At 35.8% G+C, this 16,392-nt stretch overlaps 1 long non-coding RNA gene across 2 annotated transcripts; it reads right to left on the bottom strand.

Annotated features, from left to right (window-relative positions):
- Positions 1–13,476: 13,476 nt before the first annotated feature.
- Positions 13,477–15,984, bottom strand: LOC113293424. 2 transcript variants are annotated; one of them, XR_003332305.1, is made up of 4 exons: positions 15,754–15,984; positions 14,438–15,608; positions 14,137–14,348; positions 13,477–13,692 (listed from the first exon to the last, which is right to left on the bottom strand). It is a non-coding gene; the product is annotated as an uncharacterized LOC113293424 (long non-coding RNA). The 2 variants fall into 2 exon arrangements; XR_003332304.1 differs by having other exon boundaries at positions 14,137–14,336.
- Between the last annotated feature and the right edge of the window lie 408 nt (positions 15,985–16,392).

Raw genomic sequence — 16,392 nt, 5'->3', positions numbered from 1 at the left:
GGAGAGATATTTCAATAATGGAATCACTAGAGGAAGGAAAAGTAACAGGAGTGTCTTCAGTGGAATGTTGTTCCCGTTCTTCTATTTCTTCATCAGAGATCAACATGAAGAGTTGTTGTGTTTTGCATTTGTGACCTTGCCTATAGAATTCATCACAATTATAACATAATCCTTTATCTTTCCTCACCTGCATCTGGGCATGAGCAAGCTTTTTGATTGGAGGGAATGAATTTCCAGGTGAAGTTTTAGTTGGGGTGGTAGGGTGTGTCACAATGGGAGTAGTGAATGAATTATGTGGTCTGGAAGATAAAAATGGTTTAATAGAGGTAGGTGGATGAGAAACAGATAGTGCTGTGGGTGTAAAGGGTCTAGAGAATGATTTTAGAGGCTTTGGTTGATGGTGCATTGAAGCATGTTGCATCCTTGCTAAGAAAAAAGCCTCAGAAGTAGTCTCATGTTTGAACATCTTCACAATATTGCATATATCATCTTTCAAACCACTAATAAAACTGAGGGTATAAAAGCTCTCGGGTAATGAAGGATTGTTAGCAACCATAAAACCCTTGTAATGTTCCCATTGATCAAAGTACTTTTCTACAGTTGTGGTTTGAGATAATTATTTGAAACTACCCACATAATCGTCATGAGCAACATCCTCAAATCGAATACATAAATCACGAACAAAATCACTCCACTGGATAGATTCCTTACCTTGTTGGAAGTTTAAGTACCATGAATCGACCTGAGAGTCGAAGTGAATTGCAGCCATGTCGACTCGATCTTCATCAGGAAATTTGTGAAACGCAAAATAACGTTCACACTTAAGATCCCAAATGCGAGGATTAGAATCATTAAATCTTGGAAAATCAACCTTGGGTGTGCGAGAGAACTTACTGGGTGGAGCAGATAAGGTTTTAATAATCTGTCGAAATCCATTAAAAGATTGATATGAAGCTTCTTCATCATCACCATTATATGGATATGGTGGTGGATAGGATTGTGGTGGATGATTTTGTTTTAGGAGATTAAGAATGATAGCAAGTTGTGATTCAACATTAGTAGCTGATGTTTTTACTGAAGTGAGTTCAGATTCGATAGTAGAGATGGATTGGGTGTTTTGATTCAATATGACATTGAGATATGCAATGGATTGTTTAGTGGCCATGGTTACAACCAGGAAGGAAGTTTGATACCAATTGTAGTGTACAAGAGCACAACTACAAGGAAATGAAGATGATAATAGCAGCAAGCTGCTTTCTCTCTGAAGAATCAGAGCCTAACTTTCAAACTGAAAGCAATTTTAATTTTTCATTGATGAACTTAAGGGTTTACAATGATTGGGTATTTAACCACCAATCGAAAAGAAATGCATCAACGGCCCTAGTTACATCAAGAAGGAAAAACAGAACTCTAGGAAATATAATTCTTAACTAACTCTCTTTTACTAACTCAGCCGACTCGGTGAGTGACATGACCTAACCCAGTTAATATACTCGGTTTAATAGTCATAGGTATATGACACTTTGTTCCCAGTGTATTTTCTACGATTTGGACATTCATTAGCAAAATGACCAAAACCTTTACACTTGAAGCACTGTGGCATATCTGCATCATCAGTATCAATAGTGACCCTGTTTTTAGGAGGAACACGGTCATCAGGTTTGACTGATGACCTGGGTTATCTCTGATGAACCATTTACTTCTCTTCAAAAAAAGATCTCTAAACTTCCTTGTGATCAGTGAGACTGAGTTGTCAAGATCTTCATTTGATGAATCAGTATCATTAGGATCGAAAACAGAGATGCCAACACTTTTACTTTTGTCAAGCAATTTAGTGTTCTTTTGTGCTTTGAAAGCAATATCCTTCCCAGATTTGGATGTATGCTCATCATCAAAGATCTTCAACTTCCCAACAAGAGTATTTCTGGAAAGTGTATCAAGGTTATTTCCTTCAATGATGGCATGTTTCTTCGAATCGTATTTGGATGGCAACGATCTAATAATTTTCATCACAATGTCTTTTTCAAAAATAGTCTTATCCAGTGCAAAAGATGCATTAACAATTTCAGACACTTTGTGATTAAACTCATCAAATGAATCTTCATCAGCCATACGAAGGTTTTCCCGATCAGAATTTAGGTTTTGAAGCCTAACTTCTTTCTCAGAGAAATTTCCTTCGAATAAAGTTTCTAAGATATCCCAAGCTTATTTATACTTAGTGCACATAGTCAGTGGTGCTGAAGATCTGGGGTAATGGCATGGATGATAGCCTTTAATCCATCAGAATTTTGCTTTGCAACGAGAATCTCGGCAGGATCATGTGCACCAATATCCTATGGAACAATTACATCGCCTTCTATAACAACCGGAGGATTATAGCCATTAAAAAAGTGTACTCGTGATCGAAAATCACGTGCTTGAAGAAAGGCACGCATAACAGTTTTCCACCATAAGTAATTCGAGCCATCGAAGACTTGTGGTACGTTTATAGAGATAGTGTTTCTGTCCATAAAGTCAGATTGATACAAACACATATTTATGAGGTCTTAAACGTGTTTGCATGCTCTGATACCAATTGAAAAAGTGGGGGTCTAACAACCACACCCAATATTTCGTTTAGGAAATCTGTATGGACTAACTCTAATATATTTCCAAGAGAATCAACTAGACAGTCATACTCAATCAAGGAAAATACATCCAAGAGTTATATCTTTGTTTCTCAATGTAATCAGCAAATCAAACAGATAATTATTGATTAAAGATTTTTTCGTGGTTGTAATAATGAGGTTCAAACTCTCAGACTTGTGAAGGTGAAGGATTTTTAGATTTATAAAAATTATATACAAAAATATTGACAAATTGGTAGAGAGGTACTGGGACTAATGATTCGGCCAATCTTCATAACATAGGGCTCAATGATTTATTCTCAACAATAATCGCTCAAAACATAAATTATATGGACTCTTATTTTGCCAAAGTAGATTCTCAAAACATTGATTGTAAATGTTAAGCATGGAACATCAAATCACCTAAGCTAAGCATGACCCATCTAATCAAATAACAACCAATTTAATTAAATCATATTTCAATTAATTTTTAATGCAAAAGTCTTAAAAAGAATTAACAAAATTACCCATGTATGAAGCTCGGCCTCCCCCGTCGTCCCAGTGATGGGTTCTAACTCCGCATATTGGAAACACGCTCAAAGGAATTTTTCATTGCTCAAAAGAGGTGTACAAATGATGAAACGGAGATAATAATGAAAATCGGGTGTTTGTAACGTTTATAATTGTTGAAAACACCGTTACAAAGAACGATAAATGAAAAGTGATGTAGTATACAGAATACTACGACCCTCAGCTGACAGTCGTTGTTACTGTAGTATGAACGACTGTCTCTGGTTGTCTAATGTTCTTCGTGTTCTTGAGTTGCAGCAACAGAAATGGTGGCTCTGCAGCAGAAATGGTGATTTCTTGCTCCTCAGTTCTCCTCAAGCCCCCAAACTCTCGACAACCTCTATGTAGCACATTAGGAACATATTTATACGTAATTGAACCATTGAATCTCCTCCATTAACTCCAAATAATCTTCATTTACTCGTCCATTGAAGAAAAATATTTCAGAATATTTTCTTCCCTGAATTATCTCTATACGCGTCTGGAGCTGTAAATGGTGAGTAGATTTTCTTTGTTTATCTCAAACACACTTCAGAATATAGCCAAGCCCCATCCAAACACGAGCAGCACACTTCCAACTCATCAAAACCCCGTGAAATATTTTCCATGCACGCGTCTGCTTTGATTTCATCTGATGGATTTTCCAGCCAAATTTGATCGCATCCAATACCCATATCCTTCCTGTCTAGCCCAGCAGAAGATACCCAATGAGTTTCAGCCATTGAATCGGCCTGAAACTCCTTCAAAAATTGATTGGCAAATACGCCAGTAAATAACCAAATTTTCCCGCCAATTTTGGAATTTGAATTTGGGAAGAAAACTGGCCTCCCCCTAATCCAGTTCTGGTGTCCCTTTAGCAAGTGGGGATGAAATAGTAATTTTTGGGTGGAAATAGTAATTTTTTCTTGGTTCCTCCGGGACATTTCTGTGACGTTTCCAGTGCATTTCTGGGGTTCCTTTAATACTTTATCTTGGGGGTGTAAAACACCACTTTTTGAGCCCATTTCGCCGCAAGGGCTTATTTCTCTAAAATTTCCTACAAGAACACAAAATAACACAATAAGTATTTAATTGAGTCTAACAATACAGAATATTGAGAACAAAAATAGACACATAAATGCGTCTATCAAATATCCATCAACCTGATTATTATGAGAAACAACTTGAACGGTACCAAAGACCAACGTTCAAGTGTCAATCTATTTATGTCAACAACCAAAGGTTGGATTATTTAATTGATTGAACTACACACAACCTGTGATATTTCAATTATATATAAAGTATAATGCCGAAAAGAAATAACACTGACACCATAAATTTTGTTAACGAGGAAACCATAAATGCAGAAAACCCCGGTACCTAGTCCAGATTTGAACACCACACTTTATTAAGCCGCTACAAACTCTAGCCTACTACAAGTTAACTTCAGACTGGAATGTAGTTAAACCCTAACCAATCTCACACCGATCAAGGTACAGTCGCGTTCCTTACGCCTATGGATCCCAACAGAACTCTACGCACTTAATTCCCATTGATCTCACCCACAACTAAGAGTTGCTACAAACCAAAATAGAAGACTTGATAAACAAATTTGTCTTACACAGAAAAGTCTACTGCATAAATAAATTTTTCTCCCACAAAAATACCTACGAGTTTTCTTCCGTCTTTTGATAAATCAAGGTGAACATGAACCAATTGATACACCAGACTTATATTCCCGAAGAACAGCCTAGTAATATCAATCACCTCACCATAACTTAACTGTATGGTAGCGGAACAAGATATTGTGGAATCACAAAGAATGAGACGAGGAGCTTTGTGATTACTTTTTATCTTACCTATCAGAGATTAAATCTCGAGCTAATCTTAGAGAAGATAATACTCAATACGAAAGAAAAAAGTAAGATCAGAACAGACAACTACAGAGAAAATAGTTGGGCCTGGCTTATAAATCCCAATGAAGTTTTTAATTCGTTAACCTATAATGGTTTAAGGAAAAACCTAGGTTAAAGGAGAATCGACTCTAGTCGCAACTAGTATCACACAGGAGGTGTGGGGATTAGGTTTCACAGTTGCTAGAGTTCTTCCTTATATAGTCTTCAAATCAGGGTTTGTAATTAATGTTACCTTGGTAACAAAGCATTCAATATTCACCATTAGATGAAAACCTGATTAGATTCAAGCTAATATCTTTCAGCCTTTAGATTGTCTTTGCTTGTTACACACAAATGAAATGTACATTTATTTAGATATAGGTAACCGTACCTAAACGTGTACACTTAGTTGGCTCAACAATAGTTAACTGAAGTTAGTCATATGAACACTTTCATATCAACCTTGTTCATCTTAATCACAACTAGTTCAATCAAATGAAACTAGTTATAGAGTTGTTCAATTGTTTATATTCTCATAAAAGTATACAAGACACAATTGAAGCAAAATCGATTTTGATTCACTCGAATCAATTCATGAACATTTTAGCCACGGTTTGCAAAGATTGCATTCCTTATTATATAAATGTATTTGTTCATGAATAACCGATTTTAGAAATTAACCACTCAAGTATGCAAACGGGTACGCATATGTCGTTCACGACCGAACTCAGTAGAAATCAGTACGCATACGGGTATGCATGCTATAGTTCCCGGACTTTAACCGGTGAATCAGTACGTATACGGGTATGCGTACTAAATTCCCGGACTTTGAATACACGTGCAACAGTTAGCATACAAGTACACATACTGTTTTATATCCAATCAATGGTTAATTATTCTAAACACCCATTTTAATCATTGAAACATTCTTAGAAGACGAGAATAGCTGTCTCACACAAACTATTAGCTTCAAAGCAATTTTCAAGTGATCAAATGATCAATACGAAACATTCCGAGTCTACATCAAAAATCATATAAGATGTTGCCAGGCGATTTTCACATGATCATCTTTTGACTTTCGTCAAGAATAAAAGATGAACTTGGTTAAAGCGAAAGCTTGACAACATATTTTCGAGAATTATTTAAGCGAGTTAAACTCATCTCAAAATATCAAATGTGTATAATGTAAAGTCTATATAGCTATACGACTTTTGTCTCAATAGGAGATAGAATGGACTTCTAAGTGATAGATGACTTCAAGTCTACACATACCTTTTGTTGATGAAGTTCCACAAGCTCCCCTTAGTAGTTATTCGTCTTTAATCGATGAACGCCGTGAACTCTAAAGCTCAACTACACATTCTATCCTAATCCGAGACATAGGTATAAGTAGAATATAAACCAAGACTTATAGTTTTGACAACTAAACTTGACAAACAAGCTTGAGATATCAACGCTTGCGAGTTCGACCGATCAGTGCTCTAACAAATCCCAAAAGGATTTCAGAAAGAGGATGAATCTAGTTTACAACTAGGACACACAAAGATAGTGTCGGGATTCAAAGATCCCAGTTGCTTGAGGTTGCCCTTTTATAGACTTTAAAAGCATAAGTTACTTTAGGTTTAACCTAAGGTAGCTTTGGAAATGTTAGAGCATTGCTCGGTCGAACTCGCATGCATTGCTATCTCAAGCATGTTTGTCAATGTTAGTGATCAAAACTATAAGTCTTGATTTCTAACCTATATAGCTAAAGGTCTCAGAATAGGATAGAAAGTGTAGTTGAGCTCAAGACTTCATGGCAATCATCATACAAGACGAATGACTACTCAAGGAACTGGTGGATCTTCATCGACTAAAAGGTATGTGGAGACTTGACCTTATCTGTCACTCAAAGGTCTATCTATTCTATCTCCTACTCTTGAGACAAAAGTCGTGTTGATGTATAGACTTTCATTATACACATTTGCTATTTCGAGCCGAGTTCAACTCGCCTATCTATTTCTCTAAATATGTGTTGGTAAGTTTTCACTTTTTCCAAATTCATCTTTACCTAGTGACGAATGTCATGTTATGTTTCAATCACTTTGGAAATTGCTCTGACGAAAAATGGTCTGTGAATAACGGCTATATAACGTCCTCTGAGAATGTTTCAATGATTGAAATGAGAGTTTAGATTACCTAACCATTGGTAGGATATAAGCATTGTTGTGGAAACAAATATATGTATAAGTACTTATTCCTTTAACCAAAGTTTGTGAACTTTGTTGATCAAGAGAAACGGAATGTGGCGTTTGCGAACTCAGACCGCGAACTGGCGGAAATTCTCGAGCCGAGAATATCTGCTGGAGTTTGTGAACTCCTTCCGTGAGCTTAGGTCCGCGAACTTGAGCAGGTTATATCTAAAACCGGTTGTTCTTAAACTCATGTTTATATAAACTAAGGAATGTTTTTGCAAAGCGTTGCTATAAAGTTCATGAACCGATTCGAGTGAATCAAACCGTTTTTGCTTCAATTGTGTCTTGTGTAGTTACATAAGATCTAAGCAATTGAACAACTCTCTAACTAGTTCATTTGAGTCATTTGAAATAGTTACGGTGAAGAAGAATATGGTGGATATGAAAGTAATCATATGGCCAACCATTTGGTTAACTATTGTTGAACCAACAAATGTTAATGTTTGGGAACGGTTCGTAAACCCAAAATTGGACATTTCATTTGTGTGTAACAAGCTAAGTTTTCGAGCCAACGGTTGAGAAATATTAGCTTGAATCTAATCAGGTTTTCATCTGACGGTGAATATTGAATGCTTTGTTACCAAGCTAACATCGATTGGAAAACCTGATTTGAAAGACTATATAAGGGAGAACTCTAGCAACTGGGAAACCTAATCCCCACACCTTACGTGTGATACTAGTTTCATATCTAGAGTTGATTCTCCTTTAACCTTTGGTTTCTTCTTCTAAAACCAGGTTAACGACTTAAAGACTTCATTGGGATTGTGAAGCCAGACCGATACTACTTTTCATGTAGTTGTGTGATCTGATCTTGCATCTTCTATCGTTACGAGTACGATTATAATAATTGGCTCGAGATTTATATCTCCGATAGGCAAGATAGAAAAGTAATCACAAACACTTCGTCTCATCGTTTGTGATTCCACAATATCTTTTTTCGCTACGTCGATTAGGATTATTGTGAGGTGATTGATAATACTAGGTTGATCTTCGGGAATATAAGTCCGGTTTATCAATTGGTTCCTATTCACCTTGATTTATCAAAAGACGGAACAAAACTCGTAGGTATATTCGTGGGAGACGAATTTATCTATTACCATAGACTTTTCTGTGTGATACATATTTGTTTATTAAAGTCTTCGACTTCGGGTCGTAGCAACTCTTAGTTGTGGGTGAGATCAGCTAAGGGAATCAAGTACGTAGCATCCTGCTGGGATCAGAGGCGTAGGAGCATAATTGTACCTTGGATCAGTGTGAGATTAATTGGGGTTCAACTACTGTCCAGATCGAAGTTAATTTGGAGTAGGCTAGTGTGTGTAGCGACTTAATACAGTGTATGTTCAATCTGGACTAGGTCCCGGTGTTTTTCTGCATTTGCGGTTTCCTCGTTAACAAAATTCTGGTGTCTGTTTTATTTCTTTTCCGTATTATATATTTTTTTTATAATTGAAATATCACAGGTTGTGCGTTGTTCAATCAATTAGAATATCCGATTTGGTTGATGATTTAAATTGATTGACACTTGGATATTGGTCTTTGGTACCATCTAAGTTATCTCTCTAGTATTTGATAAAGACTCGCAGATTTCTGTTTGCTTGAGTATATATCAAATTGAGAGATAGAGATATAAACTCTTTGCTATAATTTTATCTAGATTGAGCTTGACTGTCTAGTTGATTCTCTAGAAAGTATATTGGAGTTTGTCCATACAGATTGCTAAGCGAAATATTGGGTGTGGTTGTTGTACCCCCACTTTTTCAATTGGTATCAGAGCAGGCAAACACGTCCAAGACCTCACAAGTCTGTGTTTGTAGCGATCTGACTCTATGGACAAGAGTACTATCTCTGATAACGCAACATCAGTTCGGAGACTCTCGGTTAAACTTCAAAGTCCTGAAACTTCTGAGAAAAACTCTATCTCCGGTTCCTTTACTGAATCTGCATTCGACTGGGAAAAATCTCTTGATGAGAAGTTGGATGAACTGTCAGATGAAAGTGATTCAGAAGAAGGACAAAGTATCGATGAGGAAGTCTCTCAATATATCAAGTTGTTTGACCATGCTTTGAAAGAAAAGAAGTCAACAACTTGCTTGAGTAAGTACATGACTCCTCTCTGTCAAGAAAACAGAAATTGAGAAAACTCTTTAAAGGATATGATGGCGGATATAATCTCCTAAAATTTGTCATTAAAGATCGTGAGGAAGATGTACGCATAAAAAAGTATGAATGTGATAATCTTCTCCGAAATCTCTTTGTGTTGAAAGAAAGACTTGCAGAAGCTGAAGCAATATATGACTCTCAACAAAAATGTGACAAAGAACTCAGTCATCTTGCCAAAGAAAAATCCTTGGAGACTGACCTTGCAGTTTCTCTTGATAAAGTGAAATCACTGGAAGAGAGTATGAGAAGATTCAATTCTAGCTCTACAAAATTGTCTTCTATGATTGGAGCATGTAAAGAACATCGTGATACACGTGGTCTGGGCTATAAAGGAATAGACGCTCCAAAAACTAGCAAGATCAATTTTGTTAAAGCTGTTGATAATTCTTCATGTGAAAAAACTTTCGCATCTGGTAATATGGCTAAAAAACAAGGATTCTAGTTCTTCCAAATCTACTCACACAAGAATGGTTAAGAATAATTCCTTTAACTGCTATTACTGTGGGAATAAAGGACATTCTGAGCAAAGATGTCGATTTCGTTTGAGGAATGAAAAACTTCACAACATGCTTGCATGGATGTCTAAAGAAGTTATCAAACCTGTCTCTCACGTTGTTGGAGTAAAAGGAACATTCGAAGGTCAAGAAAACTACTATGATAAGTCTTTTCTTAATTGTGCCTTTGAAACGAAAAATGGTAGAAGGAAGAATGGTCGAAGAGTAACTGACTTCTTAAATAACTCTGAAAAGAGGAAAATACATAGGAAAAAGAAAGAAAAGTCAAGTTTCTTGTCACTCTCCGGAGAAGGCCGCAGTTTCAAGAGTTCAGCTCCAGATTGCTTATATATCAATAATCGAGTGTCAGAACTTAAGGTAAGCATAAACAGACTCAAACGGGGCATCAAAAAAACATGGAAAGCGATTGACTCAGGTACTCCTAGTTCCTCTCTTAATAAAACTCCTCCAACTTTGTCATGTGATTTGTCTCTAAATCCTTCTGAAGGAGAAAAAGAAGAAGTCAAAATTTATGAGCAAAATGCTCATCCTAATACACCATGACTGTCCAATACAACATCCCTCTTTTAATTTAAGAAGGATGCTCATTGTTCTCAAGAAGTGTGTCTTGAGAAGTGCTGTCAAGGTTGTGTGTTTTCTCTTTCCCTGTTGATCTTTAAAATCTGTTGAGCTTCGCTCCAGTCCTTTCTCTTGTAGATAATCATGATTCTTCATCCTTGAGAAAAAAATTCCTATTTGCGTGTACTTCCTTCAAATAGTTGGTTCTCAACTATTAGTCTTGACTTTTGAACTTCATTCTCCTTCCCTTTGGTCACATCTTAAGGCTGTGACCACCAGTGCATGAACTCTTGGCCCACACGAACATGTACAAGTTCACCTAGGGTTTTCCATGGAACTTATTTATATACTTGGGTATCATCCCTTGCCACACTGTTCTGAAAGGTCAAAAGTTTCTACCAATTTTTGGTATGCACAATGAATGGAGGAAACGAAGATGATGAAGCCAAGAAAGGGAAAACTGTCGAGTTTTATGAGAATCATGTTTTCATAACATGCCTTCATGCCATTGTTCATGAAAACAAACTACCAGTTCAGATATCATCACAACTGGTAGGAAATCTACTTCAAGATTTTGAAGTCGTTCGTGAACAACTCGGAATCGCAAGAAGGAATCTTGAGTTGTTGAAAAACGAACTGATGAACTCGTGCTTGTTCAATCTCTGGTTGCTAACCGGATCTAGTGTTTTTCAGATCATGTTCTCTATAGGAGTTTATTTATCTAGTAAATCTTCTATTTTTTTGTTTTTATTAGAAGAATAACTAGAGTTTGGAATAGCCATTATTGTGATTACACATAGCTATGTCCAACGGTTTCATCTTCATGTTTTTAGATTTATTGGTTTAAATTCTAAACTTGTTTGGAAGATGATTTTTGCAGTATTAATCTTTATGGTTTCTTATATTGCAATATTTTTATGGGATTTGTATGTTTACGTCCGTGAACTTGACTATCCCATATCTTGTCAAAAGTAAAGTCTTTCATATGTCGATATGCATGTATTGATAAAAGAATGAATATACTTTTGACAAATACAAAAGTTAAGCCTATTATGTCAATTATTGATGGAAGGTAGGTTAAAATCTTTTGTTTTTAAAGGATTATGTCTATTAAATATCGTTATGCGAATAGTGATGAAAAATAGAATGAATACTTGTGCATTCCGCAGTAATTGATCTTCCCTGATCCACATTTTTTGTATTAATATGAGGCTCCGTAAAGTGTCTTGTGTTGAGCATTGAACGACCAAGTTGATTATTTTTTTTATGATTAGCTATGTTTGAAAAAATGGGGGGACAACAACCACACCCGATATTTCGCTTAGCAATCTGTATGGACAAACTCCAATATACTCTCTAGAGAATCAACTAGACAGTCAGACTCAATCTAGATAAAAAGTATATCAAAGAGTTTATATCTCAATCTTTCGATTTGATATATACTCAAGCAAATAGAAATCTGCGAGTCTTTATCAAATACTAGAGAGATAACTTGGATGGTACCAAAGACCAATATCCAAGTGTCAATCAATTTAAATACAACCAAAAGGTCGGATATTCTAATTGATTGAACAACGCACAACCTGTGATATTTCAATTATATAACAAAATATAATGCGGAAAAGAAATAACACAGACACCAGAATTTTGTTAACGAGGAAACCGCAAATGTAGAAAAACCCCAAGACCTAGTCCAGATTGAACATACACTGTATCAAGCCGCTACAGACACTAGCCTACTCCAAACTAACTTCGGTCTGGACTGTAGTTGAACCTCAATCAATCTCACACTGATCCAAGGTACAATTATGCTCCTACGCTTCTGATCCCAGCAGGATGCTACGTACTTGATTCCCTTAGCTAATCTCACCCACAACTAAGAATTGCTACGACCCAAAGTCGAAGACTTCAATAAACAAATTTGTATCACACAGAAAAGTCTACGGTGATAGATAAATCCGTCTCCCACGAATATACCTATGAGTTTTGTTTCGTCTTTTGATAAATCAAGGTGAACATGAACCAATTGATAAACCAGACTTATATTCCCGAATAACAACCTAGTATTATCAATCACCTCACAATAATCCTAATCGATGCAGCGAAAAAAGATATTGTGAAATCACAAACGATGAGACGAAGTGTTTGTGATTACTTTTCTATCTTGCCTATCGGAGATATAAATCTCGAGCCAATTATTACAATCGTACTCGTAACGATAGAAGATGCAAGATTAGATCACACAACTACAAGAAAAGTAGTATCGGTCTGGCTTCACAATCCCAATGAAATCTTTAAGTCGTTAACCTGGTTTTAGAAGAAGAAACTAAAGGTTAAAGGAGAATCGACTCTAGCTATGCAACTAGTATCACACATAAGGTGTGGGGATTAGGTTTCCCAGTTGTTAGAGTTCTCCTTTATATAGTCTTTCAAACTAGGGTCACTACAAGAAAATTGGTGTATTGCAACACCTCATTCATGAGACAAGAACCCATATTTCATGTGGCAAAAGGATTTTGCCACATATAAACATTATGCCACGGCTGTGGCAACAGCCTGGGTGGCAAGAAATTATTGCTACACCTTAAATACACTGTGGCAATAAATGGTCTTTTTGCCACGCCAAACAGTGAGTCAATACCACGAGGCGAAAAGGTTTTTTCATTTAATTATTTTTAATTTTATAATTTGAAAAACATATTTTGCCACAAGGTTTTTTCATTTAATTATTTTTAATTTTATAATTTGAAAAACATATTTTGCCACACCAGTTGGCGAGGAAATAACATAAGGCTTTTTTATTTAAATTTGTTTATTTTCATTTGTATTTTCTTTTCCACGTCATTTATTGTTAAAAGGCTTTGTATTCAAATTCGTGGAACATTATAGTTTCCAGAAATCAAGAATTTTTTTTATTTTCCATTTTGATATATTAAATTACGCATTTGATACACAAGAGTGAATTAAAAGAAAGAAATCAAATTTCATTAAACAGAATGTAAATGTAACAGTGTATACTTAGTGAATCCAGCTTTAGCGTAAGGAGAAAAATAAATAAATTTACACAATCTCTAGACTTCAATATTAACCACTCTGAAGTAGAGAAACTTCATACATCAAACTAAAGTTATTCCATGTTAAACCCGATCCAGTCGTCTATTCCAAAGCGCTCCCGCTAAGAAAGCAAAAAAAAGAAAATCACCACCAGAAAAAAAAACATCAAGAAATGATAGAGAATCATTATCAGGAAGTCTACAGTGGTGAAGACTATATCATAATATACTAGTTAGCGAAACTCCACATCAGCAACATAGGGCAAAAAATGTACAGTATATATGTTTTCAAAAAAGCAGTGGCTCTTTGTTCCCCTCGAAGCCCAGACAAGATGTAGTAAACCAATGTGACGGGAAGGTCACCATTCAAAAAATAACTAACAAAGACTAAGGGTCCTATTCCTTAAGGAAGAACGGCATGCAAAATGGAAAACTTATTAACATAAGCTAAAATATATGCGATATAATAAAAGACAGACAATTGTGACTACTTAAAGTTATCTCATTTGTTTGATTAATATGTTGTCTATATTCCATGAATTAAAATTTGAGGAAAATATACTTACAATCAGTCCAAGGTATGTAGAGCTTCTCGTCAGGTTCAAAGAGTTGTTACCCAGGTCTAGAAAGTTGCTCCTCTGGTCTGTAGTGATCCCCGGTCCTATGCAACTGCCCCAAAGGTAAGAAGGATGGTAACCAATTCTATGGAGCTACTGCCCAGGACTGTAAGGCTGCTCACCACGTCTGAAGAGGCAAGCTGAAGGTCCTGAAAGTTACCCTGATATTAAATAAAATACTTTGATGTTATATGCTATTGAACAAAATGATTTGATGTTTTTCCAGTAGCTAAGGAATTAGAGTTCTGACCCTGCTTCCCATTTTGTTGATCTTCCATCTTGTACAAAACAATAAAATTTCCTCTATAAGCTTACTAACCACCACATAAGAAAAATAGACCACCTGGTTGATATATAACAGCATTATGTCAAGCAAATCCCAAAGACACGAATACAAGATATTAAGCATGGAAGTTCAATGTTGATGCACTGTGAAAAGAAATTAGTATTACAAACGGAACAAAAAATTCAAAATGTTGTGAATGCAGCTGGCACAAAGTAAGTCATCAATCATATTTATTTTGTTAACCCAACAATTTCACTAAATATTAATTTTAAACTAAAAGTAACCATCAGAGCCACACCACAATCTAGTGTCAATCAAGCATATTTTTTAAGCATGACACACATATTAACAGGTAGAAACCTTGCGAATTAGAATAGATACATGATTCTATAAAGTGTGAACTTGAAGCACTTAAGAAGGTAGAATGAGGACTGAGAATCGATAACATGTTCTTCAACTTATCCCTAACAGTACCCTAACAAATATACCCAATGACAAGCATAACATTCATTATGGCAAACATAGATGCATATACGTTTGACACCTGATGCCGGTTTTAGTAAATCCAAATAACCCATGATTATTACACAGAGCTACCTTCTTACCCACAAATTTAAGACTTGTATTTGCAAAAGAGTTAAGAGTAACATTTTGTACATATCAAAATCCTAACCAACAAAACTATTTTTCATTTTGACTTGAACACAAAAGGAATACATCCCAAAATGATGGAACAAATCAAAATCCATGTAATAATTGATTAAAATAATCAAAACCACAAATAAATCACCAATTCTTACAAACAATCATCCAAGTTCACCAAAACACAATAAAATGGAGTACAAGGAATTACAGATCATAAAATAGTCCTGTGAAATCCGACAAATATACAGATGTTAAAACAGTCCTGTGAAATGTGATACATAATAACAGATTGAAAACCCCAAATACCAATTTACAACTCACTCTCCATCAAATTGCATCATTGAAAGAAACCCTACAAAAAAAATAAAAATAAACCAAGAGCATCAAAAACTCAGATTTAACAAAACCCAATCTGGAATTGAAATCTCAGAGAGACACGGGGAAAATGACCTGCTCAAAATTTCGATTGAGATAAAAGAATGACCAAAATCTGAAAAGAAAACAAAAATCCCCAAATTAACCAGAGGTGTTGCGTAGATCAATTGAAGTTACGGCAAAAGATTCAGAAAACTTTCAATAATGATCTATTGAGCGATAATAGCGATAAGTGAGAAATGTTTATATAAGATTTATACCTTTTCATTTTGAAACTGTGTGATTCAAGACTGTATCTTCGCGGCTTGGTCGATGAGTTGGTGAAAGTGAAGAACTGGAAATCCAACACATGAAGGGTTCGCTGCTCCGCTTTTATGAGTTTTTGTTTAAGTTGGACTTGGGAGGACGGCAATTTCGAGCAGAAGATTCGTTTTTCAGGGTTAGGTTTTTGGGTTGGAGAGAAGATGCGAAAACTTTGGGGTCGTGGCCTTTTATTGTGACATTCGACTTTAGTTTTGATGTGCGAACCGCGTTTTTATCGTCTTTAGCCTCACTTGTGAGGCAAAACGGGAGGCAAAACGGGAGGCAAAATTTTAATAATTATATTATATAAATATTTGTATGCCACATCAATGTGGCAAGAACCATATGTATTGCCACATCGGTCAATTATATGAGGCAAAAGGTTAATTATATGAGGCAAAAGTCAAAAGGTTAGCTTTTGCCTCAACTATTGGTTGATGTGGCAAAAACTGTTACTTAATGCCACACCTATGGTGCGGTGTGGCTAAAACTCATATATTGTTGCTGCATAATCTGTAGATGTGTGGCAAAGAAGTGAGGCAATAATGCCATTTTTTTGTAGTGGGTTTGCAATCAATGTTAGCTTGGTAACAAAG

This window comes from Papaver somniferum, chromosome 1 (assembly GCF_003573695.1).
Source record: "Papaver somniferum cultivar HN1 chromosome 1, ASM357369v1, whole genome shotgun sequence".
In the NCBI taxonomy this organism is placed as follows: Eukaryota; Viridiplantae; Streptophyta; class Magnoliopsida; order Ranunculales; family Papaveraceae; genus Papaver; species Papaver somniferum.
This window is presented reverse-complemented; position numbering and strand designations above follow the sequence as displayed.